Below are 23,789 nucleotides of genomic sequence, written 5' to 3' on the forward strand. Positions count from 1 at the left end.
CAGTGATGCACCCGGGCATGGGAGAGTAGTAGACAGCATCCCTGTGGTGATGCACCTAGGCATGGGAGAGTACCAGACAGCGTCCCTGCGGTGATGCACCCGGGCATGGGAGAGTAGTAGACAGCATCCCTGTGGTGATGCACCTAGGCATGGAAGAGTACCAGACAGCGTCCATGCAGTGATGCACCCGGGCATGGGAGAGTAGTAGACAGCATCCCTGCGGTGATGCACCTAGGCATGGGATAGTACCAGACAGCGTCCCTGCAGTGATGCACCTGGGCATGGGAGAGTACCAGACAGCATCCCTGCGGTGATGCACCCGGGCATGGGAGAGTAGCAGACAGCATCCCTGCGGTGATGCACCTGGGCATGGGAGAGTAGCAGACAGCATCCCTGTGGTGATGGACCTAGGCATGGGAGAGTACCAGACAGCATCCCAGCAGTGATGCACCCGGGCATGGGAGAGTAGTAGACAGCATCCCTGTGCTGATGAACCTAGGCATGGGAGAGTACCAGACAGCATACCTGCAGTGATGCACCCGGGCATGGGAGAGTACTAGACAGCATCCCAGTGGTGATGCACCTACGCGTGGGAGAGTACCAGACAGCGTTCCTGCAGTGATGCACCCGGGCATGGGAGAGTAGTAGACAGCATCCCTGTTGTGATGCACCTAGGCATGGGAGAGTAGCAGACAGCATCCCTGCAGTGATGCACCCGGGCATAGGAGAGTAGTAGACAGCATCCCTGTGGTGATGCACCTAGGCATGGGAGAGTACCAGACAGCGTCCCTGCAGTGATGAACCCGGGCATGGGAGAGTAGTAGACAGCATCCCTGCGGTGATGCACCTAGGCATGGGAGAGTAGCATACAGCATCTCTGCAGTGATGCACCTAGGCATGGGAGAGTAGCACACAGCATCCCTGCAGTGATCCACCTAGGCATGGGAGAGTAGCAGACAGCATCCCTGCAGTGATGCGCCTAGGCATGGGAGAGTAGTAGACAGCATCCCTGCAGTGATACACCTAGGCATGGGAGAGTAGTAGACAGCATCCCTGCAGCGATACACCTAGGCAGGCGAGAGTAGTAGATAGCATCCCTGCAGTGATGCACCTAGGTACGGGAGAGTAGCAGACAGCATCCCTGCAGTGATGCACCTACGCATGGGAGAGGAGCAGACAGCATCCCTGCGGTGATGCCCCTAGGCATGGGAGAGTAGTAGACAGCATCCCTGCAGTGATACACCTAAGCATGGCAGAGTAGTAGACAGCATCCCTGCATTGATGCACTTAGGCATGAGAGAGTAGACAGCATCACTGCAGTGATACACTTAGGCATGGGATAGTAGTAGACAGCATCAATGCGGTGATGCACCTAGGCATGGGAGAGTAGTAGACAGCATCCCTGAGTTGATGCACCTAGGCATGGGAGAGTAGCAGACAGCATCCCTGCAGTGATGCACCTAGGCAATTGGAGAGTAGCAGGCAGCACCCCTGCGGTGATGCACCTAGGCATGGGAGAGTAGTAGACAGCATACCTGCAGTGATGCACCTAGGCATGGGAGAGCAGACAGCATCACTGCAGTGATACACCTAGGCATGGGAGAGTAGTAGACCGCATCCCTGCAGCGATACACCTAGGCATGGGAGTGTAGGAAACAACATCCCTGCAGTGATGCAGCTAGGAATGGGAGAGTAGCAGACAGGATCCCTGCAGTGATGCACCTAGGCATGGGAGAGTAGCAGACAGCATCCCTGCGCTGATGCACCTAGGCATGGGAGAGTAGCAGACAGCCTCCCTAGGGTGATGCACCTAGGCATGGGAGAGTACCAGACAGCAGCCCTGCAGTGATGCACCCGGGCATGGGAGAGTAGTAGACAGCATCCCTGTTGTGATGCACCTAGGCATGGGAGAGTAGCAGACAGCATCCCTGCAGTGATGCACCCGGGCATGGGAGAGTAGTAGAAAGCATCCCTGTGGTGATGCACCTAGGCATGGGAGAGTACCAGACAGTGTCCCTGCAGTGATGAACCCGGGCATGGGAGAGTAGTAGACAGCATCCCTGTGGTGATGCACCTAGGCATGGGAGAGTACCAAAGAGCATCCCTGCTGTGATGCACTCGGGCATGGGAGAGTAGCAGACAGTATCTCTGCAGTGATGCACCTAGGCATGGGAGAGTAGCAGACAGCATCCCTGTGGTGATGCACCTAGGCATGGGAAAGTACCAGACAGCATCACTGCAGTGATGCACCTAGGCATGGGAGAGTAGTAGACAGTATCCCTGCGGTGATGCACCTAGGCATGGGAGAGTAGCAGACAGCATCTCTGCAGTGATGCACCTAGGCATGGGAGAGTAGCAGACAGCATCCCTGGGGTGATGCACCTAGGCATGGGAGAGTAGCAGACAGCATCCCTGCAGTGATGCACCTAGGCATGGGAGAGTAGTAGACAGCAGGTGATGCACCTAGGCATGGGAGAGTAGTAGACAGCATCCCTGCAGTGATGCACCTAGGCATGGGAGAGTAGACAGCATCACTGCAGTGATGCATCTAGGCATGGGAGAGTAGTTAACAGCATCCCTGCAGCGATACACCTAGGCAGGGGAGAGTAGTAGACAGCATCCCTACAGTAATGCATCTAGGTATGGGAGAGTAGCAGACAGCATCCCTGCGGTGATGCACCTAGGCATGGGAGAGGAGCAGACAGCATCCCTGCGGTGATGCACCTAGGCATGTGAGAGTAGCAGACAGCATCCCTGCAGTGATACACCTAGGCATGAGAGAGTAGTAGACAGCATCCTTGCGTTGATGCACCTAGGCATGGGAGAGTAGCAGACAGCATCCCTACAGTGATGCACCTAGGCATGAGAGAGTAGACAGCATCACTGCAGTGATACACTTAGGCATGGGAGAGTAGTAGACAGCATCCCTGCGGTGATGCACCTAGGCATGGGAGAGTAGCAGACAGCATCCCTGTGGTGATGCACCTAGGCATGGGAGAGTAGCAGAGAGCATCCCTGCGGTGATGCACCTAGGCATGGGAGAGTAGTAGACAGCATCCCTGCAGTGATACACCTAGGCATGGGAGAGTAGTAGACAGCATCCCTGCAGCGATACACCTAGGCAGGCGAGAGTAGTAGATAGCATCCCTGCAGTGATGCACCTAGGTATGGGAGAGTAGCAGACAGCATCCCTGCAGTGATGCACCTAGGCATGGGAGAGGAGCAGACAGCATCCCTGCGGTGATGCCCCTAGGCATGGGAGAGTAGTAGACAGCATCCCTGCAGTGATACACCTAAGCATGGCAGAGTAGTAGACAGCATCCCTGCATTGATGCACCTAGGCATGAGAGAGTAGACAGCATCACTGCAGTGATACACTTAGGCATGGGATAGTAGTAGACAGCATCCCTGCGGTGATGCACCTAGGCATGGGAGAGTAGTAGACAGCATCCCTGAGTTGATGCACCTAGGCATGGGAGAGTAGCAGACAGCATCCCTGCAGTGATGCACCTAGGCAATTGGAGAGTAGCAGGCAGCACCCCTGCGGTGATGCACCTAGGCATGGGAGAGTAGTAGACAGCATACCTGCAGTGATGCACCTAGGCATGGGAGAGCAGACAGCATCACTGCAGTGATACACCTAGGCATGGGAGAGTAGTAGACCGCATCCCTGCAGCGATACACCTAGGCATGGGAGTGTAGGAAACAACATCCCTGCAGTGATGCAGCTAGGAATGGGAGAGTAGCAGACAGCATCCCTGCAGTGATGCACCTAGGCATGGGAGAGTAGCAGACAGCATCCCTGCGCTGATGCACCTAAGCATGGGAGAGTAGCAGACAGCCTCCCTAGGGTGATGCACCTAGGCATGGGAGAGTACCAGACAGCAGCCCTGCAGTGATGCACCCGGGCATGGGAGAGTAGTAGACAGCATCCCTGTTGTGATGCACCTAGGCATGGGAGAGTAGCAGACAGCATCCCTGCAGTGATGCACCCGGGCATGGGAGAGTAGTAGAAAGCATCCCTGTGGTGATGCACCTAGGCATGGGAGAGTACCAGACAGTGTCCCTGCAGTGATGAACCCGGGCATGGGAGAGTAGTAGACAGCATCCCTGTGGTGATGCACCTAGGCATGGGAGAGTACCAGAGAGCATCCCTGCTGTGATGCACTCGGGCATGGGAGAGTAGCAGACAGTATCTCTGCAGTGATGCACCTAGGCATGGGAGAGTAGCAGACAGCATCCCTGTGGTGATGCACCTAGGCATGGGAAAGTACCAGACAGCATCACTGCAGTGATGCACCTAGGCATGGGAGAGTAGTAGACAGTATCCCTGCGGTGATGCAGCTAGGCATGGGAGAGTAGCAGACAGCATCTCTGCAGTGATGCACCTAGGCATGGGAGAGTAGCAGACAGCATCCCTGGGGTGATGCACCTAGGCATGGGAGAGTAGCAGACAGCATCCCTGCAGTGATGCACCTAGGCATGGGAGAGTAGTAGACAGCAGGTGATGCACCTAGGCATGGGAGAGTAGTAGACAGCATCCCTGCAGTGATGCATCTAGGCATGGGAGAGTAGTTAACAGCATCCCTGCAGCGATACACCTAGGCAGGGGAGAGTAGTAGACAGCATCCCTGCAGTAATGCATCTAGGTATGGGAGAGTAGCAGACAGCATCCCTGCGGTGATGCACCTAGGCATGGGAGAGGAGCAGACAGCATCCCTGCGGTGATGCACCTAGGCATGTGAGAGTAGCAGACAGCATCCCTGCAGTGATACACCTAGGCATGAGAGAGTAGTAGACAGCATCCTTGCGTTGATGCACCTAGGCATGGGAGAGTAGCAGACAGCATCCCTACAGTGATGCACCTAGGCATGAGAGAGTAGACAGCATCACTGCAGTGATGCAGCTAGGAATGGTAGAGTACCAGACAGCATCCCTGCAGTGATGCATCTAGGCATGGGAAAGTACCAGACAGCATCCCTGCAGTGATGCACCTAGGCATGGGAGAGTAGCAGACAGCATCCCTGCGGTGATGCACCTAGGCATGGGAGAGTAGCACACAGCCTCCCTGTGGTGATGCACCTAGGCATGGGAGAGTACCAGACAGCATCCCTGCGGTGATGCACCTGGGCATGGGAGAGTAGTAGACAGCATCCCTGCAGTGATGCACCTAGGCATGGGAGAGTAGTAGACAGCATCCCTGCAGGGATGCACCAGGGCATGGGAGAGTAGTAGACAGCATCCCTGCCGTGATGCACCTAGGCATGGGAGAGTAGTAGACAGCATCCCTGCAGTGATGCACCTAGGCATGAGAGAGTAGACAGCATCACTGCAGTGATACACTTAGGCACGGGAGAGTAGTAGACAGCATCCCTGCGGTGATGCACTTAGGCATGGGAGAGTAGCAGACAGCATCCCTGTGGTGTTGCACCTAGGCATGGGAGAGTAGCAGAGAGCATCCCTGTGGTGATGCACCTAGGCATGGGAGGGTAGTAGACAGCATACCTGTAGTGATGCACCTAGGCATGGGAGAGCAGACAGCATCACTGCAGTGATACACCTAGGCATGGGAGAGTAGTAGATCGCATCCCTGCAGCGATACACCTAGGCATGGAAGTGTAGGAAACATCATCCCTGCACTGATGTAGCTAGGACTGGTATGGTACCAGACAGCATCCCTGCAGTGATGCACCTAGGCATGGGAAAGTAGCAGACAGCATCCCTGCAGTGATGCACCTAGGCATGGGAGAGTAGCAGACAGCATCCCTGCGGTGATGCGCCTAGGCATGGGAGAGTAGCAGACAGCCTCCCTGTGGTGATGCACCTAGGCATGAGAGTAGAAGACAGCATCCATGCAGTGATACACCTAGGCATGGGAGAGTAGTAGACAGCATCCCTGCAGCGATGCACCTAGGCAGGGAAGAGTAGTAGACAACATGCCTGCAGGGATACATCTAGGCATGGGGGAGTAGTGGACAGCATCTCTGCAGTGATGCGCCTAGGCATGAGAGTAGAAGACAGCATCCATGCAGTGATACACCTATGCATGGGAGAGTAGTAGACAGCATCCCTGCAGCGATGCACCTAGGTATGGGAGAGTAGCAGACAGCATCCCCGCGGTGATGCACCTAGGCATGGGATATTAGTAGACAGCATCTCTGCAGTGATGGACCTGGGCACGGGAGAGTAGTAGACAGCATTCCTGCAGCGATACACCTAGGCATGGGAGAGTAGTATACAGCATCCCTGCAGTGATGCACCTAGGTATGGGAGAGTAGCAGACAGCATCCCCGCGGTGATGCACCTAGGCATGGGATAGTAGTAGACAACATCTCTGCAGTGATGGACCTGGGCACGGGAGAGTAGTAGACCGCATTCCTGCAGCGATACACCTAGGCATGGGATAGTAGTAGACAGCATCCCTGCAGTGAGGCACCTAGGTATGGGAGAGTAGTAGACAGCATCCCTGCAGGGATAAACCTAGGCATGGGAGAGTAGTAGACAACATCCCTGCAGTGATGCACCTAGGCATGGGAGAGTAACAGACAGCATCCCTGCAGTGATGCACCTAGGCATGGGGGAGTAGTAGACAACATCCCTGCAGTGATGCACCTATGCATGGGAGAGTAGCAGACAGCATCCCTGTCGTGATGCACCTAGGCATGGGAGAGTACCAGACAGCATCTGATACACCTAGGCATGGGAGAGTAGCTGACAGCATCCATGCAGGGATATACCTAGGCATGGGAGAGTAGCAGACAGCATCCCTGCAGTGATTCACCTAGGCATGGGAGAGTAGCAGACAGCATCCCTGCAGTGATACACCTAGGCATGGGAGAGTAGTAGACAGCATCCCTGCAGTGATGCACCACGGCATGGGAAAGTACCAGACAGCATCCCTGAAGTGATGCACCTAGGCATGGGAGAGTAGCAGATAGCATCCCTGCGGTGATGCACCTAGGCATGGGAGAGTAGTAGACAGCATCCCAGCGGTGATGCACCTAGGCATGGGAGAGTAGTAGACAGCATCCCTGCAGTGATGCACCTAGGCATGGGAGAGTAGACAGCATCACTGCAGTGATATATATAGGCATGGGAGAGTAGTAGACAGCATCCCTGCAGCGATACACCTAGGCAGGGGAGAGTAGTATACAGCATCCCTGCAGTGATGCACCTAGGTATGGGAGAGTAGCAGACAGCATCCCTGCGGTGATGCACCTAGGCATGGGAGAGGAGCAGACAGCATCCCTGCGGTGATGCACCTAGGCATGAGAGAGTAGCAGACAGCATCCCTGCAGTGATACACCTAGGCATGGGAGAGTAGTAGACAGCATCCCTGCGTTGATGCACCTAGGCATGGGAGAGTAGCAGACAGCATCCCTGCAGTGATGCACCTAGGCATGAGAGAGTAGACAGCATCACTGCAGTGATACAACTAGGCATGGGAGAGCAGACAGCATCACTGCAGTGATACACCTATGCATGGGAGAGTAGTAGACCGCATCCCTGCAGCGATACACCTAGGCATGGGAGTGTAGGAAACAACATCCCTGCAGTGATGCAGCTAGGCATGGGAGAGTAGCAGACAGCATCCCTGCAGTGATGCACCCGGGCATGGGAGGGTAGTAGACAGCATCCCTGTGGTGATGCACCTAGGCATGGGAGAGTACCAGACAGCGTCCCTGCAGTGATGAACCCGGGCATGGGAGAGTAGCAGACAGCATCCCTGCGGTGATGCACCTAGGCATGGGAGAGTAGCAGACAGCATCCCTGCGGTGATGCACCTAGGCATGGGAGAGTAGTAGACAGCATCCCTGCAGTGATACACCTAGGCATGGGAGAGTAGTAGACAGCATCCCAGCGGTGATGCACCTAGGCATGAGAGAGTAGTAGACAGCATCCCTGCAGTGATGCACCAAGGCATGGGAAAGTATCAGACAGCATCCCTGCAGTGATGCACCTAGGCATGGGAGAGTAGCAGATAGCATCCCTGCGGTGATGCACCTAGGCATGGGAGAGTAGTAGACAGCATCCCAGCGGTGATGCACCTAGGCATGGGAGAGTAGTAGACAGCATCCCTGCAGTGATGCACCTAGGCATGGGAGAGTAGACAGCATCACTGCAGTGATACATATAGGCATGGGAGAGTAATAGACAGCATCCCTGCAGCGATACACCTAGGCAGGGGAGAGTAGTAGACAGCATCCCTGCAGTGATGCACCTAGGTATGGGAGAGTAGCAGACAGCATCACTGCGGTGATGCACCTAGGCATGGGAGAGGAGCAGACAGCATCCCTGCGGTGATGCACCTAGGCATGGGAGAGAGTAGTAGACAGCATCCCTGCAGTGATACACCTAGGCATGGGAGAGTAGTAGACAGCATCCCTGCGTTGATGCACCTAGGCATGGGAGAGTAGCAGACAGCATCCCTGCAGCGATACACCTAGGCATGGGAGTGTAGTAGACCGCATCCCTGCAGCGATACACCTAGGCATAGGAGTGTAGGAAACAACATCCCTGCAGTGATGCAGCTAGGCATGGGAGAGTAGCAGACAGCATCCCTCCGGTGATGCACCTAGGCATGGGAGATTAGTAGACAGCATCCCTGTTGTGATGCACCTAGGCATGGGAGAGTAGCAGACAGCATCCCTGTAGTGATGCACCCAGGCATGGGAGGGTAGTAGACAGCATCCCTGTGGTGATGCACCTAGGCATGGGAGAGTACCAGACAGCGTCCCTGCAGTGATGAACCCGGGCATGGGAGAGTAGTAGACAGCATCCCTGTGGTGATGCACCTAGGCATGGGAGAGTACCAGACAGCATCCCTGCCGTGATGCACCTAGGCATGGGAGAGTAGTAGACAGCATCCCTGCAGTGATTCACCTAGGCATGGGAGAGTAGCAGACAGCATCTCTGCAGTGATGCACCTAGGCATGGGAGAGTAGCAGACAGCATCCCTGCGGTGATGCACCTAGGCATGGGAGAGTAGCAGACAGCATCCCTGCGGTGATGCACCTAGGCATGGGAGAGTAGTAGACAGCATCCCTGCAGTGATACACCTAGGCATGGGAGAGTAGTAGACAGCATCCCATCCGTGATGCACCTAGGCATGAGAGAGTAGTAGACAGCATCCCTGCAGTGATGCACCAAGGCATGGGAAAGTACCAGACAGCATCCCTGCAGTGATGCACCTAGGCATGGGAGAGTAGCAGATAGCATCCCTGCGGTGATGCACCTAGGCATGGGAGTAGTAGACAGCATCCCAGCGGTGATGCACCTAGGCATGGGAGAGTAGTAGACAGCATCCCTGCAGTGATGCACCTAGGCATGGGAGAGTAGACAGCATTACTGCAGTGATACATATAGGCATGGGAGAGTAGTAGACAGCATCCCTGCAGCGATACACCTAGGCAGCGGAGAGTAGTAGACAGCATCCCTGCGGTGATGCACCTAGGTATGGGAGAGTAGCAGACAGCATCCCTGCGGTGATGCACCTAGGCATGGGAGAGGAGCAGACAGCATCCCTGCGGTGATGCACCTAGGCATGAGAGAGTAGTAGACAGCATCCCTGCAGTGATACACCTAGGCATGGGAGAGTAGTAGACAGCATCCCTGCGTTGATGCACCTAGGCATGGGAGAGTAGCAGACAGCATCCCTGCAGTGATGCACCTAGGCATGAGAGAGTAGACAGCATCACTGCAGTGATACACCTAGGCATGGGAGAGCAGACAGCATCACTGCAGTGATACACCTATGCATGGGAGAGTAGTAGACCGTATCCCTGCAGCGATACACCTAGGCATGGGAGTGTAGGAAACAACATCCCTGCAGTGATGCACCTAGGCATGGGAGAGTAGCAGACAGCATCCCTCCGGTGATGCACATAGGCATGGGAGTGTAGCAGACAGCCTCCCTGTGGTGATGCACCTAGGCATGGGAGAGTACCAGACAGCATCCCTGCAGTGATGCACCTGGGCATTGGAGAGTAGTAGACAGCATCTGTGCAGCGATGCACCTAGGCATTGGAGAGTAGCAGACAGCATCTCTGCAGTGATGTACCTAGCCATGAGACTAGAAGACACCATCGATGCAGTGATACACCTAGGCATGGGAGAGTAGTAGACAGCATCCCTGCAGCGATGCACCTAGGCATGCAAGAGTAGTAGACAGCATCCCTGCAGGGATACACCTAGGTATGGGAGAGTAGTAGACAGCATCCCTGCAGTGATGCACCTAGTCATGGGAGAGTCGAGAGCATCCCTGCAGTGATACACCTAGGCATGGGACAGTGTGGACAGCTACTCTGTGGGGATGCAACTAGGCATGGGAGAGTACCAGACAGCATCCCTGCAGTGATACGCCTAGGCATGGGAGAGTAGTAGACGGCATTCCTGCAGCGATACATACACCTAGGCATGGGAGAGTAGTAGACAGCATCCCTGAAGGGATACACCTAGGCATGGGAGAGTAGCAGACAGCATCCCTGCGGTGATGCACCTAGGCATGGGAGAGTAGTAGACAGCATCCCTGCGTTGATGCACCTAGGCATGGGAGAGTAGCAGACAGCATCCCTGCAGCGATGCACCTAGGCATGGAAGAGTAGTAGACAGCATCCCTGCAGGGATACACCTAGGCATGGGAGAGTAGTAGACAGCATCTCTGCAGTCATGCACCTGGGCACGGGAGAGTAGTAGACAGCATCCCTGCAGTGATATACCTAGGCATGGGAGAGTAGACAGCATCCCTGCAGTGATGCACCTAGTCATGGGAGAGTAGTAGACAGCTTCTCTGCAGTGATGCACCTAGGCATGGGAGAGTAGTAGACAGCATCTGTGCAGTGATGCACCTAGACATGGGAGAGTAGACAGCACCCCTGCAGTGATACACCTAGGCATGGGAGAGTAGTAGACAGCTTCTCTGCAGTGATGCACCTAGGCATGGGAGAGTAGTAGACAGCATCTGTGCAGTGATGCACCTAGACATGGGAGAGTATCAAACAGCATCTGTGCAGTGATGCACCTAGGCATGAGAATAGAAAACAGCATCCATGCAGTGATACACCTAGGCATGGCAGAGTAGTAGACAGCATCCCTGCAGCGATGAACCTAGGCAGGGAAGAGTAGTAGACAGCATGCCTGCAGGGATACACCTAGGCATGGGGGAGTAGTAGACAGCATCCCTGCAGTGACACACCTAGGCATGGGAGAGTACTAGACAGCATCTCTGCAGTGATGCACCTGGGCACGGGAGAGTAGTAGACAGCATCCCTGCAGTGATACACCTATGCATGGGATAGTAGACAGCATCCCTGCAGTGATGCACCTAGGCATGGGAGAGTAGAGAGAATCCCTGCAGTGATACACCTAGGCATGGGACAGTGCAGACAGCATCTCTGTGGGGATACAACTAGGCATGGGAGAGTAGCAGACAGCATCCCTGCAGCGATACGCCTAGGCATGGGAGAGTAGTAGACAGCATCCCTGCAGTGATGCACCAGGGCATGGGAGAGTAGTAGACAGCATACATGCAGTGAAGCAAGTAGGCATGGGAGAGTAGTAGACAGCATCCCTGCAGCGATACACCTAGGAATGGGAGAGTAGTAGACAGCATCCCTGCAGTGATGCACCTAGGCAAGGGCGAGTAGCAGACAGCATCCCTGCTGTGATGCACCTAGGCATGGGAGAGTAGCAGACAGCATCCCTGCGGTGAAGCAGCTAGGCATGGGAGAGTAGTAGACAGCATTCCTGTAGTGATACACCTAGGCATGGGAGAGTAGTAGATAACATCCCTGCAGTGATGGACCTCAGCATGGGAGATTACCAGACACCATCCCTGCAGTGATGCACCTAAGCATGGGAGAGTAGTAGACAGCATCTGTGCAGCGATGCACCTAGGCATGGGAGAGTAGTAGACAACATCCCTGCAGGGATGCACCTAGGCATGGGAATGTAGCAGACGGCATCCCTGCAGTGATGCACATAGGCACGGGAGAGTAGCAAACGGCATCCCTGCAGTTATGCAGCTAGGCATGGTAGAGTACCAGACAGCATCCCTGCAGTGATTCACCCGGGCATGGGAGAGTAGTAGACAGCATCCCTGTGGTGATGCACCTAGGCATGGGAGAGTACCAGACAGCGTCCCTGCAGTGATGCACCCGGGCATGGGAGAGTAGTAGACAGCATCCCTGTGGTGATGCACCTAGGCATGGAAGAGTACCAGACAGCATCGCTGCAGTGATGCACCCGGGCATGGGAGAGTAGTAGACAGCATCCCTGCGGTGATGCACCTAGGCTTGGGAGAGTAGCAGACAGCATCCCTGCAGTGATGCACCCGGGCATGGGAGAGTAGTAGACAGCATCCCTGCGGTGATGCACCTAGGCATGGGAGAGTACCAGACAGCGTCCCTGCAGTGATGCACCTGGGCATGGGAGAGTAGTAGACAGCACCCCTGTGGTGATGCACCTAGGCATGGGAGAGTACCAGACAGCATCCCTGCAGTGATGCACCCGGGCATGGGAGAGTAGCAGACAGCATCCCTGCGGTGATGCACCTAGGCATGGGAGAGTAGCAGACAGCATCCCTGTGGTGATGGACCTAGGCATGGGAGAGTACCAGACAGCATCCCAGCAGTGATGCACCCGGGCATGGGAGAGTAGTAGACAGCATCCCTGTGGTGATGCACCTAGGCATGGGAGAGTACCAGACAGCATACCTGCAGTGATGCACCCGGGCATGAGAGAGTACTAGACAGCATCCCTGCAGTGATGCACCTAGGCATGAGAGAGTAGTAGACAGCATCCCTGCAGTGATACACCTAGGCATGGGAGAGTAGTAGACAGCATCCCTGCGTTGATGCACCTATGCATGGGAGAGTAGCAGACAGCATCCCTGCAGTGATGCACCTAGGCATGAGAGAGTAGACGGCATCACTGCAGTGGTACACTTAGGCATGGGAGAGTAGTAGACAGCATCCCTGCGGTGATGCACCTAGGCATGGGAGAGTAGCAGGCAGCATCCCTGCGGTGATGCCCCTAGGAATGGGAGAGTAGTAGACAGCATCCCTGCAGTGATGCACCTAGGCATGGGAGAGCAGACAGCATCACTGCAGTGATACACCTATGCATGGGAGAGTAGTAGACCGCATCCCTGCAGCGATACACCTAGGCATGGGAGTGTAGGAAACAACATCCCTGCAGTGATGCAGCTAGGCATGGGAGAGTAGCAGACAGCATCCCTCCGGTGATGCACCTAGGCATGGGAGAGTAGCAAACAGCCTCCCTGTGGTGATGCACCTAGGCATGGGAGAGTACCAGACAGCATCCCTGCAGTGATACACCTGGGCATTGGAGAGTAGTAGACAGCATCCGTGCAGTGATGCACCTAGGCATGGGAGACTAGTAGACAACATCTGTGCAGCGATGCACCTAGGCATTGGAGAGTAGCAGACAGCATCTCTGCAGTGATGTACCTAGCCATGAGAGTAGAAGACACCATCGATGCAGTGATACACCTAGGCATGGGAGAGTAGTAGACAGCATCCCTGCAGCGATGCACCTAGGCATGGAAGAGTAGTAGACAGCATCCCTGCAGGGATACACCTAGGCATAGGAGAGTAGTAGACAGCATCTCTGCAGTGATGCACCTGGGCACGGTAGAGTAGTAGACAGCATCCCTGCAGTGATACGCCTAGGCATGGGAGAGTAGTAGACGGCATTCCTGCAGCGATACATACACCTAGGCATGGGAGAGTAGTAGACAGCATCCCTGCAGTGATACACCTAGGCATGGGAGAGTAGCAGACAGCATCCCTGCGGTGATGCACCTAGGCATGGGAGAGTAGTAGACAGCATCCCTGCAGTGATGCACCTAGGCATGGGAGAGTAGTAGACAGCATCCCTGCAGTGATGCACCCGGGCATGGGAGAGTAGTAGACAGCATCTCTGCAGTGATACACCTAGGCATGGGAGAGTAGTAGACAGCATCTCTGCAGTGATGCAGCTGGGCACGGTAGAGTAGTAGACAGCATCCCTGCAGTGATATACCTAGGCATGCGAGAGTAGACAGCATCCCTGCAGTGATGCACCTAGTCATGGGAGAGTCGAGAGCATCCCGGCAGTGATACACCTAGGCATGGGACAGTGCGGACAGCTACTCTGTGGGGATGCAACTAGGCATGGGAGAGTAGCAGACAGCATCCCTGCAGTGATACGCCTAGGCATGGGAGAGTAGTAGGCGGCATTCCTGCAGCGATACATACACCTAGGCATGGGAAAGTAGTAGACAGCATCCCTGAAGGGATACACCTAGGCATGGGAGAGTAGCAGACAGCATCCCTGTGGTGATGCACCTAGGCATGGGAGAGTAGTAGACAGCATCCCTGCAGTGATGCACCTAGGCATGGGAGAGTAGTAGACAGCATCCCTGCAGTGATTCACCTAGGCATGGGGGAGTAGTAGACAGCATCCCTGCAGTGATGCACCCGGGCATGGGAGAGTAGTAAACAGCATCTCTGCAGTGATGCACCTAGGCATGGGAGAGTAGACAGCACCCCTGCAGTGATACACCTAGGCATGGGAGAGTAGTAGACAGCTTCTCTGCAGTGATGCACCTAGGCATGAGAGTAGAAAACAGCATCCATGCAGTGATACACCTAGGCATGGCAGAGTAGTAGACAGCATCCCTGCAGCGATGCACCTAGGCAGGGAAGAGTAGTAGACAGCATGCCTGCAGGGATACACCTAGGCATGGGGGAGTAGTAGACAGCATCCCTGCAGTGATACACCTAGGCATGGGAGAGTACTAGACAGCATCTCTGCAGTGATGCACCTGGGCACGGGAGAGTAGTAGACAGCATCCCTGCAGTGATACACCTATGCATGGGATAGTAGACAGCATCCCTGCAGTGATGCACCTAGGCATGGGGGAGTAGAGAGAATCCCTGCAGTGATACACCTAGGCATGGGACAGTGCAGACAGCATCTCTGTGGGGATACAACTAGGCATGGGAGAGTAGCAGACAGCATCCCTGCAGTGATACGCCTAGGCATGGGAGAGTAGTAGACAGCATCCCTGCAGTGATGCACCCGGGCATGGGAGAGTAGTAGACAGCATACATGCAGTGAAGCAAGTAGGCATGGGAGAGTAGCAGACAGCATCCCTGCAGCGATACACCTAGGAATGGGAGAGTAGTAGACAGCATCCCTGCAGTGATGCACCTAGGCATGGGCGAGTAGCAGACAGCATCCCTGCTGTGATGCACCTAGGCATGGGAGAGTAGCAGACAGAATCCCTGCGGTGATGCAGCTAGGCATGGGAGAGTAGTAGAGAGCATTCCTGTAGTGATACACCTAGGCATGGGAGAGTAGTAGATAACATCCCTGCAGTGATGGACCTCGGCATGGGAGATTACCAGACACCATCCCTGCAGTGATGCACCTAGGCATGGGAGAGTAGACAGCATCACTGCAGTGATACACCCAGGCATGGGAGAGTAGTAGACAGCATCTGTGCAGCGATGCACCTAGGCATGGGAGAGTAGTAGACAACATCCCTGCAGGGATGCACCTAGGCATGGGAGTATAGCAGACGGCATCCCTGCAGTGATGCACCTAGGCAAGGGAGAGTAGCAAACAGCATCCCTGAAGTTATGCAGCTAGGCATGGTAGAGTACCAGACAGCATCCCTGCAGTGATGCACCCGGGCATGGGAGAGTAGTAGACAGCATCCCTGTGGTGATGCACCTAGGCATGGGAGAGTACCAGACAGCGTCCCTGCGGTGATGCACCCGGGCATGGGAGAGTAGTAGACAGCATCCCTGTGGTGATGCACCTAGGCATGGAAGAGTACCAGACAGCGTCCCTGCAGTGATGCACCCGGGCATGGGAGAGTAGTAGACAGCATCCCTGCGGTGATGCACCTAGGCATGGGATAGTACCAGACAGCGTCCCTGCAGTGATGCACCTGGGCATGGGAGAGTACCAGACAGCATCCCTGCGGTGATGCACCCGGGCATGGGAGAGTAGCAGACAGCATCCCTGCGGTGATGCACCTGGGCATGGGAGAGTAGCAGACAGCATCCCTGTGGTGATGGACCTAGGCATGGGAGAGTACCAGACAGCATCCCAGCAGTGATGCACCCGGGCATGGGAGAGTAGTAGACAGCATCCCTGTGCTGATGCACCTAGGCATGGGAGAGTACCAGACAGCATACCTGCAGTGATGCACCCGGGCATGGGAGAGTACTAGACAGCATCCCAGTGGTGATGCACCTACGCGTGGGAGAGTACCAGACAGCGTTCCTGCAGTGATGCACCCGGGCATGGGAGAGTAGTAGACAGCATCCCTGTTGTGATGCACCTAGGCATGGGAGAGTAGCAGACAGCATCCCTGCAGTGATGCACCCGGGCATAGGAGAGTAGTAGACAGCATCCCTGTGGTGATGCACCTAGGCATGGGAGAGTACCAGACAGCGTCCCTGCAGTGATGAACCCGGGCATGGGAGAGTAGTAGACAGCATCCCTGCGGTGATGCACCTAGGCATGGGAGAGTAGCATACATCATCTCTGCAGTGATGCACCTAGGCATGGGAGAGTAGCACACAGCATCCCTGCAGTGATGCACCTAGGCATGGGAGAGTAGCAGACAGCATCCCTGCAGTGATGCGCCTAGGCATGGGAGAGTAGTAGACAGCATCCCTGCAGTGATACACCTAGGCATGGGAGAGTAGTAGACAGCATCCCTGCAGCGATACACCTAGGCAGGCGAGAGTAGTAGATAGCATCCCTGCAGTGATGCACCTAGGTATGGGAGAGTAGCAGACAGCATCCCTGCAGTGATGCACCTAGGCATGGGAGAGGAGCAGACAGCATCCCTGCGGTGATGCCCCTAGGCATGGGAGAGTAGTAGACAGCATCCCTGCAGTGATACACCTAAGCATGGCAGAGTAGTAGACAGCATCCCTGCATTGATGCACTTAGGCATGAGAGAGTAGACAGCATCACTGCAGTGATACACTTAGGCATGGGATAGTAGTAGACAGCATCAATGCGGTGATGCACCTAGGCATGGGAGAGTAGTAGACAGCATCCCTGAGTTGATGCACCTAGGCATGGGAGAGTAGCAGACAGCATCCCTGCAGTGATGCACCTAGGCAATTGGAGAGTAGCAGGCAGCACCCCTGCGGTGATGCACCTAGGCATGGGAGAGTAGTAGACAGCATACCTGCAGTGATGCACCTAGGCATGGGAGAGCAGACAGCATCACTGCAGTGATACACCTAGGCATGGGAGAGTAGTAGACCGCATCCCTGCAGCGATACACCTAGGCATGGGAGTGTAGGAAACAACATCCCTGCAGTGATGCAGCTAGGAATGGGAGAGTAGCAGACAGGATCCCTGCAGTGATGCACCTAGGCATGGGAGAGTAGCAGACAGCATCCCTGCGCTGATGCACCTAGGCATGGGAGAGTAGCAGACAGCCTCCCTAGGGTGATGCACCTAGGCATGGGAGAGTACCAGACAGCAGCCCTGCAGTGATGCACCCGGGCATGGGAGAGTAGTAGACAGCATCCCTGTTGTGATGCACCTAGGCATGGGAGAGTAGCAGACAGCATCCCTGCAGTGATGCACCCGGGCATGGGAGAGTAGTAGAAAGCATCCCTGTGGTGATGCACCTAGGCATGGGAGAGTACCAGACAGTGTCCCTGCAGTGATGAACCCGGGCATGGGAGAGTAGTAGACAGCATCCCTGTGGTGATGCACCTAGGCATGGGAGAGTACCAAAGAGCATCCCTGCTGTGATGCACTCGGGCATGGGAGAGTAGCAGACAGTATCTCTGCAGTGATGCACCTAGGCATGGGAGAGTAGCAGACAGCATCCCTGTGGTGATGCACCTAGGCATGGGAAAGTACCAGACAGCATCACTGCAGTGATGCACCTAGGCATGGGAGAGTAGTAGACAGTATCCCTGCGGTGATGCACCTAGGCATGGGAGAGTAGCAGACAGCATCTCTGCAGTGATGCACCTAGGCATGGGAGAGTAGCAGACAGCATCCCTGGGGTGATGCACCTAGGCATGGGAGAGTAGCAGACAGCATCCCTGCAGTGATGCACCTAGGCATGGGAGAGTAGTAGACAGCAGGTGATGCACCTAGGCATGGGAGAGTAGTAGACAGCATCCCTGCAGTGATGCACCTAGGCATGGGAGAGTAGACAGCATCACTGCAGTGATGCATCTAGGCATGGGAGAGTAGTTAACAGCATCCCTGCAGCGATACACCTAGGCAGGGGAGAGTAGTAGACAGCATCCCTACAGTAATGCATCTAGGTATGGGAGAGTAGCAGACAGCATCCCTGCGGTGATGCACCTAGGCATGGGAGAGGAGCAGACAGCATCCCTGCGGTGATGCACCTAGGCATGTGAGAGTAGCAGACAGCATCCCTGCAGTGATACACCTAGGCATGAGAGAGTAGTAGACAGCATCCTTGCGTTGATGCACCTAGGCATGGGAGAGTAGCAGACAGCATCCCTACAGTGATGCACCTAGGCATGAGAGAGTAGACAGCATCACTGCAGTGATACACTTAGGCATGGGAGAGTAGTAGACAGCATCCCTGCGGTGATGCACCTAGGCATGGGAGAGTAGCAGACAGCATCCCTGTGGTGATGCACCTAGGCATGGGAGAGTAGCAGAGAGCATCCCTGCGGTGATGCACCTAGGCATGGGAGAGTAGTAGACAGCATCCCTGCAGTGATACACCTAGGCATGGGAGAGTAGTAGACAGCATCCCTGCAGCAATACACCTAGGCAGGCGAGAGTAGTAGATAGCATCCCTGCAGTGATGCACCTAGGTATGGGAGAGTAGCAGACAGCATCCCTGCAGTGATGCACCTAGGCATGGGAGAGGAGCAGACAGCATCCCTGCGGTGATGCCCCTAGGCATGGGAGAGTAGTAGACAGCATCCCTGCAGTGATACACCTAAGCATGGCAGAGTAGTAGACAGCATCCCTGCATTGATGCACCTAGGCATGAGAGAGTAGACAGCATCACTGCAGTGATACACTTAGGCATGGGATAGTAGTAGACAGCATCCCTGCGGTGATGCACCTAGGCATGGGAGAGTAGTAGACAGCATCCCTGAGTTGATGCACCTAGGCATGGGAGAGTAGCAGACAGCATCCCTGCAGTGATGCACCTAGGCAATTGGAGAGTAGCAGGCAGCACCCCTGCGGTGATGCACCTAGGCATGGGAGAGTAGTAGACAGCATACCTGCAGTGATGCACCTAGGCATGGGAGAGCAGACAGCATCACTGCAGTGATACACCTAGGCATGGGAGAGTAGTAGACCGCATCCCTGCAGCGATACACCTAGGCATGGGAGTGTAGGAAACAACATCCCTGCAGTGATGCAGCTAGGAATGGGAGAGTAGCAGACAGCATCCCTGCAGTGATGCACCTAGGCATGGGAGAGTAGCAGACAGCATCCCTGCGCTGATGCACCTAAGCATGGGAGAGTAGCAGACAGCCTCCCTAGGGTGATGCACCTAGGCATGGGAGAGTACCAGACAGCAGCCCTGCAGTGATGCACCCGGGCATGGGAGAGTAGTAGACAGCATCCCTGTTGTGATGCACCTAGGCATGGGAGAGTAGCAGACAGCATCCCTGCAGTGATGCACCCGGGCATGGGAGAGTAGTAGAAAGCATCCCTGTGGTGATGCACCTAGGCATGGGAGAGTACCAGACAGTGTCCCTGCAGTGATGAACCCGGGCATGGGAGAGTAGTAGACAGCATCCCTGTGGTGATGCACCTAGGCATGGGAGAGTACCAGAGAGCATCCCTGCTGTGATGCACTCGGGCATGGGAGAGTAGCAGACAGTATCTCTGCAGTGATGCACCTAGGCATGGGAGAGTAGCAGACAGCATCCCTGTGGTGATGCACCTAGGCATGGGAAAGTACCAGACAGCATCACTGCAGTGATGCACCTAGGCATGGGAGAGTAGTAGACAGTATCCCTGCGGTGATGCACCTAGGCATGGGAGAGTAGCAGACAGCATCTCTGCAGTGATGCACCTAGGCATGGGAGAGTAGCAGACAGCATCCCTGGGGTGATGCACCTAGGCATGGGAGAGTAGCAGACAGCATCCCTGCAGTGATGCACCTAGGCATGGGAGAGTAGTAGACAGCAGGTGATGCACCTAGGCATGGGAGAGTAGTAGACAGCATCCCTGCAGTGATGCATCTAGGCATGGGAGAGTAGTTAACAGCATCCCTGCAGCGATACACCTAGGCAGGGGAGAGTAGTAGACAGCATCCCTGCAGTAATGCATCTAGGTATGGGAGAGTAGCAGACAGCATCCCTGCGGTGATGCACCTAGGCATGGGAGAGGAGCAGACAGCATCCCTGCGGTGATGCACCTAGGCATGTGAGAGTAGCAGACAGCATCCCTGCAGTGATACACCTAGGCATGGGAGAGTAGCAGACAGCATCCCTACAGTGATGCACCTAGGCATGAGAGAGTAGACAGCATCACTGCAGTGATACACTTAGGCATGGGAGAGTAGTAGACAGCATCCCTGCGGTGATGCACCTAGGCATGGGAGAGTAGCAGACAGCATCCCTGTGGTGATGCACCTAGGCATGGGAGAGTAGCAGACAGCATCCCTGCGGTGATGCACCTAGGCATGGGAGAGTAGTAGACAGCATACCTGTAGTGATGCACCTAGGCATGGGAGAGCAGACAGCATCACTGCAGTGATACACCTAGGCATGGGAGAGTAGTAGACCGCATCCCTGCAGCGATACACCTAGGCATGGAAGTGTAGGAAACAACATCCCTGCAGTGATGCAGCTAGGAATGGTAGAGTACCAGACAGCATCCCTGCAGTGATGCATCTAGGCATGGGAAAGTACCAGACAGCATCCCTGCAGTGATGCACCTAGGCATGGGAGAGTAGCAGACAGCATCCCTGCGGTGATGCACCTAGGCATGGGAGAGTAGCACACAGCCTCCCTGTGGTGATGCACCTAGGCATGGGAGAGTACCAGACAGCATCCCTGCGGTGATGCACCTGGGCATGGGAGAGTAGTAGACGGCATCCCTGCAGTGATGCACCTAGGCATGGGAGAGTAGTAGACAGCATCCCTGCAGGGATGCACCAGGGCATGGGAGAGTAGTAGACAGCATCCCTGCCGTGATGCACCTAGGCATGGGAGAGTAGTAGACAGCATCCCTGCAGTGATGCACCTAGGCATGAGAGAGTAGACAGCATCACTGCAGTGATACACTTAGGCACGGGAGAGTAGTAGACAGCATCCCTGCGGTGATGCACTTAGGCATGGGAGAGTAGCAGACAGCATCCCTGTGGTGTTGCACCTAGGCATGGGAGAGTAGCAGAGAGCATCCCTGTGGTGATGCACCTAGGCATGGGAGGGTAGTAGACAGCATACCTGTAGTGATGCACCTAGGCATGGGAGAGCAGACAGCATCACTGCAGTGATACACCTAGGCATGGGAGAGTAGTAGATCGCATCCCTGCAGCGATACACCTAGGCATGGAAGTGTAGGAAACATCATCCCTGCACTGATGTAGCTAGGACTGGTATGGTACCAGACAGCATCCCTGCAGTGATGCACCTAGGCATGGGAAAGTAGCAGACAGCATCCCTGCAGTGATGCACCTAGGCATGGGAGAGTAGCAGACAGCATCCCTGCGGTGATGCGCCTAGGCATGGGAGAGTAGCAGACAGCCTCCCTGTGGTGATGCACCTAGGCATGAGAGTAGAAGACAGCATCCATGCAGTGATACACCTAGGCATGGGAGAGTAGTAGACAGCATCCCTGCAGCGATGCACCTAGGCAGGGAAGAGTAGTAGACAGCATGCCTGCAGGGATACATCTAGGCATGGGGGAGTAGTGGACAGCATCTCTGCAGTGATGCGCCTAGGCATGAGAGTAGAAGACAGCATCCATGCAGTGATACACCTATGCATGGGAGAGTAGTAGACAGCATCCCTGCAGCGATGCACCTAGGTATGGGAGAGTAGCAGACAGCATCCCCGCGGTGATGCACCTAGGCATGGGATATTAGTAGACAGCATCTCTGCAGTGATGGACCTGGGCACGGGAGAGTAGTAGACAGCATTCCTGCAGCGATACACCTAGGCATGGGAGAGTAGTAGACAGCATCCCTGCAGTGATGCACCTAGGTATGGGAGAGTAGCAGACAGCATCCCCGCGGTGATGCACCTAGGCATGGGATAGTAGTAGACAACATCTCTGCAGTGATGGACCTGGGCACGGGAGAGTAGTAGACCGCATTCCTGCAGCGATACACCTAGGCATGGGATAGTAGTAGACAGCATCCCTGCAGTGAGGCACCTAGGTATGGGAGAGTAGTAGACAGCATCCCTGCAGGGATAAACCTAGGCATGGGAGAGTAGTAGACAACATCCCTGCAGTGATGCACCTAGGCATGGGAGAGTAACAGACAGCATCCCTGCAGTGATGCACCTAGGCATGGGGGAGTAGTAGACAACATCCCTGCAGTGATGCACCTATGCATGGGAGAGTAGCAGACAGCATCCCTGTCGTGATGCACCTAGGCATGGGAGAGTACCAGACAGCATCTGATACACCTAGGCATGGGAGAGTAGCTGACAGCATCCATGCAGGGATATACCTAGGCATGGGAGAGTAGCAGACAGCATCCCTGCAGTGATTCACCTAGGCATGGGAGAGTAGCAGACAGCATCCCTGCAGTGATACACCTAGGCATGGGAGAGTAGTAGACAGCATCCCTGCAGTGATGCACCTAGGCATGGACGAGTAGCAGACAGCATCCCTGCAGGGATACACCTAGGCATGGGAGAGTAGCAGACAGCATCCCGGCAGTGATGCACCTAGGCATGGGAGAGTAGCAGACACCATCCCTGCAGGGATACGCCTAGGCATGGGAGAGTAGCAGACAGCATCCCTGCAGTGATACGCCTGGGCATGGGAGAGTAGTAGACAGCATCCCTTCAGTGATACGCCTAGGCATGGGAGAGTAGTAGACAGGCATGGGAGAGTAGTAGACAGGCATGGGAGAGTAGTATACAGCATCCCTGCAGTGATATACCTAGGCATGGGAGTGTAGCAGGTATCTGTTCTGGGTTCAGAATCGGCAGTTTGCAGCACACCGACAATCCTCTGGGCTAAGAAGACCAGTTACCCAACTGGTTTTATTTTTTAGTTTGCATTTAAGAACATAAAAGAAAATGGGCGGCACAGAAGCCTTGCTCGCACTGAGTTCCATTAAGTTCCATTGTAACATTTCTGTTTGTTTCAGCAGAGCATCTAAAATTAGATGCAATACATGTGAGATGGCTCCAGCCCGCAATGAGTGCTTAATTGGAAGTGGCTGTGTTCTGTGGCATGTCCCTTGCGAGGTTTGAATTTTGGGAGATTCAGGGTGGCTGGGTTATATAAAGCTGCATGCTGTGTGCAACAATGACTACACACAGGTCATTATGCATTATGCTTCACTGTTTCTTTATGGCTTGATATTACAGTTGTAAACTCGAAAGGAGTCCCATTACTTTGAATGCTGGTACTTGTAGTCTCCCATTCAGAATGGAAAAAATGAAGCTTAAAGAATACCTTTTTTTTGGCGCATCATGTTTCCGTATCAAAGCATGCATTGCCCAGTTGGTTTATTGAGTGGTGTTTGTACTTTGCAAGTCCTCTCTATTAAACAGAGTATTCTTATATTACACTGTTTACAAGCATATCAATTGCGTTCCATG

The 23,789-nt window shown here is 54.6% G+C and overlaps 1 protein-coding gene across 5 annotated transcripts in view; it reads right to left on the minus strand.

Annotated features, from left to right (window-relative positions):
* ARHGEF15 (Rho guanine nucleotide exchange factor 15) overlaps positions 1-23,789 on the minus strand; it is a 592,319-nt gene that overhangs the window by 364,383 nt on the left and 204,147 nt on the right. The gene's annotated exons all lie outside the window — the stretch shown is intronic.

This window comes from Ambystoma mexicanum, chromosome 1p (genome assembly GCF_040938575.1).
Source record: "Ambystoma mexicanum isolate Mex_15411 chromosome 1p, UKY_AmexF1_1, whole genome shotgun sequence".
Lineage (NCBI taxonomy): Eukaryota > Metazoa > Chordata > Amphibia > Caudata > Ambystomatidae > Ambystoma > Ambystoma mexicanum.